Source organism: Microcebus murinus, chromosome 3, assembly GCF_040939455.1.
Source record: "Microcebus murinus isolate Inina chromosome 3, M.murinus_Inina_mat1.0, whole genome shotgun sequence".
Lineage (NCBI taxonomy): Eukaryota > Metazoa > Chordata > Mammalia > Primates > Cheirogaleidae > Microcebus > Microcebus murinus.
The window spans coordinates 74,727,307-74,730,854 of NC_134106.1; the positions used below are offsets into that span (position 1 = coordinate 74,727,307).

Here is a 3,548-nt window from a genome sequence, read left to right on the forward strand (position 1 = left end):
TTTGTGCTCAACTGCTGTATTCTCAGGGCCTCTAAGGGTGTTGGGCTCATAGCTATTGTTCCATGAGGGTTCATTAAATGGATATTTCAGAAAGCACACAAGTGCCATCAGTGTAGTGGCTGCCAATGAGTGTCCTAGGCATTAAATAGCTGACTGTGATGCAAAGAGATCACGGGACTGTTACCCGGGGAGAGGTTCTGCGGGGACCTGAGCCCGGTGCCAGGAGGGAGGCATCACTGGCACCTTGCAGGTTCAACCATCCCCATCTTCAGGGAATGAGTATTTCCAAGGGACTTTTTAAATTATTATCCAATCCTTTACCTCCTGAGCATGCTCAGTACCATGGAGCCTCAGTTTCCAAACTTTCCAGGCAGACTGCATCAGCATGTTTGAGAAAGGACTTGATCCCCCTTTGCTGCCAGAAGTGCCCTTGCTTTAAAGTTCGAACCAAAGAGAAGCAGTGTGTTTGTTCTTCAAGCTGATCCGGTGCAGGGGAACCGCAAATGCCAGCCCCAGCGATGGTTTCTAATTGAATGTGACTTTCTTTGTTAACGCCTGTCCTTGCCCCCAGCAGCAAACTGACAACTAGGACTTGCCTTTGTGAGCTGAAATGATGTAGCTGATAACCAACAGCTTGTATTAATTTTTCCTGATAATCTTGCAGTGCTTTTAATGAGATCGGTGGCAAACATGCCATTCTGGGGCAAATTAATTTGTCCTTGCAAAACAGAGTGTCAGCAATTTTTATTTCCTTTGTGTCTGACGTGTAGTGGGTTGTGTTTTCAATGGCAACTGATATAACCTAGTATTTCGGCTGCACTGCAGGGAGAACAAGATTTTGCCAAGAGCAATAAAATCAGCACAACCACAATTAAAACAGATGATCGACATTTGGCAAATGGTCTGCTGATGTTTCTCCCTTCATTTTCCGTGTTGAAGTAGGTCGTGATTTAGCAAAGGGGCAGAGAGATGAACAGGTCAGCCAGCAACTGCTCAGCCTCCCTGAAGCCTGGCCCTGGAGAAGCAAGGTGAATATGAAATGCGACCCTCTTGCCTTTCTGTGCTTTTGCACACTGTGGTCAGGAACCAAGTACTGTATTTGCATTCACTGTGCCGGCGCTGCCTGGGGACCTGCATTTATGCCACTTTGCATTGCTGAAGCAACGAGGGTCAGAACTGGCTGCAATGTTAGAAGGAAACATTGCCTCCAATGCCCCGTTCACTCATTTCCAAAGTATTGCTGCCTTCCTCACCCTCCTCCCTCAAAGAAATCGAATCTAATTTTCTGTCATAATTGGAAGCATTTGGGCCACTCTATCAGTCATTATGGCAGTTTCCATCTTCTTTGAGATACACTTTTTATATTGTCTTTTAAAAATCAAAGCTTAGGGTGACATTTTAAACTGGGAACCACAGTTCATTGAAAATGAACCATCTCTTTCTCAAGCTAGCAAGAAAGAAACTTGCATGTGGAATTCACTAGTTCAGTTTTTAAATGATGACATCCCCAGAATTGTAACTAGGGCATTTTCTGCTTTTAAGGGCTGTATCACGGAAGAGAAAGGGATGCTAGTATCTTCTTTGATGACCCGAAGGGTACTGGAGGGCAGAGTGTGGTCTTTACACTGACACCAGCATAAAGAGCAGGTGGGTTTGGTAGATTTTGTTCCCTCCTCTATTTAATTTCATCAAGAAACCAGTTAGGAACGGTGGGGGTGGGGGGGCTGCTCCCAGATCTTCTCTATCCTGTTTGGAGTTGACCTGCTGGCGTGGCTGGATATGGATTAAACCATGCCTGCCACAAATCAACAAAGAACGGTGATGCCGGGAACCTGAAACTCTGCATACAAGAGGGCATGGACGCACTCGCCTTCCTTTTCCACTTGTGATTGGCAGCTTGAAGCAGACAGTGGATGGTAGGTAGGTGTGCACAGGAAGGTAAACATCCTCCCTTGAGTCGGGGTCTCACTTTTATTATTCCTGCCTTGGAGTTAAAAGAAGCAAACCGTACAGGTAAGTGATTCTCAGGCAGAGAGGCTTAGACTGTATTATAATTAAGCAAAAGCAGGGTTTTTTGAAAACATTGGGTTTTTTGAACACATCAGGTTTTTTGAAAACATCAGCAGATGTTTTCAATGTTGACATGGACAGTAGAGCTAGATAGTGTCCTGTGGCCCCTGCGTGGGCACTCTTCTTTCTTGGGCCACACACCCTGCCGCCTGGTGCTGGCGTTCCTGTGCACTCGGTATGGTTGGCTAGGAATGCTGGCTCTAGAAAAAGCTTTCCAGTTCCAACGCATCAGGTCCACGAGCAACGGGTGGGGCAGCGTTCTGAGTCACGAGTCTTACCCCGGAGCTTTGGTTAAAGTGATTTTGGGGAAAATGTGGGTCCCCTCTTGGATGCTCACAGGCCATGGGGATGTGGAGTTTAGTCTTTCATCTAGGTAAGAATAAAAACAAACTTCAAAAAGTTTCAGAATAAGCTGACAGCTCTGTCTCGGGAACTTCGGGGTGGAGATTGAGCAGGAAACGTGCTCAGGTTCCCTGGTGTCGCCTCTTGGCCACGCCCCTTCTTCATAACCTGGAAACCCTCCCTCCCTACGCGGACACGTCTCTCAGGCAGAGCGATTTTTTGCTTCGGTAAGAACATGCCAGGATCACTCTCGATGAGAGCATTTATCGTTTGGAATGGAAAGTGATTCGTGGTGCTCTAAATAGGATAGCATCTAATTTTGCTTTTGACCTAAGGCTCTCATGTCAGTTCATGATGTCATTTATCTTTGTATTCAAAAACAGGATAAAGAAACTGTTTTCCCTGTCCAGTGGCTTGGCCTGCAGAAAGATCAGTATCTGAAGTCAGTTCCCGGAGGGAGAAGTTGTGCTTTGCTGCATGCATCTAACTCTGTCTCTGATATTCTGGTTCTGACCCGGGATGTTGGCGGTGGCCGCACCTTGCAGGTCAGGTCTGTCATGCTAGACGGAGACCCACGTCTTTTCTGGTACACATGGAGTCACATCTGTGACCTCAAAGATACTGTTCTGAAATGACGACAGAGCTCAGAGGCAATGAATAAAGCTCGAACATCAATGGCATCATCAAACCTGTCCTCTCATGTCACTTGGTTACGCTGAGTGATTTTGGGGATGTCCCCCATTTCCTCCAAGCAAATCACATATCTTCAGTAGCGTGTGGATATCAATGTACTGAATATAATAATTTTAATGAATATATAAACATGTACAAATAAATATAATGAATATAACAAATGTGTTTGGCTATTTTATATAAATATATTTATTATGGATATATACTTATAAATATCAATAAAACATTGTTGAATGAATGCATAAGTCCTTCTTTAAACTAGTCTAAACATCTTAAGTAGTCACCACAATTTGTTTACCTCACACAAGCATTCTCTACATATGTAATTAATGTTTGTGACAAAACTGATTTTTATTTAGCCTCATGAAATGGAAAAATTGCTTTCTGACATTTTGACTATCCTAAAGTTAAAACAGAAAAATATTATAATTTTAGAGTTTGCA

At 44.1% G+C, this 3,548-nt stretch overlaps 1 long non-coding RNA gene across 1 annotated transcript; it reads left to right on the plus strand.

The window, feature by feature from the left end:
* The first annotated feature begins 593 nt into the window (after positions 1-593).
* LOC142869975 (uncharacterized) lies at positions 594-3,308 on the plus strand. Its single transcript, XR_012918501.1, has 3 exons — positions 594-1,028; positions 1,543-1,920; positions 2,796-3,308. It is a non-coding gene; the product is annotated as an uncharacterized LOC142869975 (long non-coding RNA).
* The last annotated feature ends 240 nt before the right edge of the window (positions 3,309-3,548 follow it).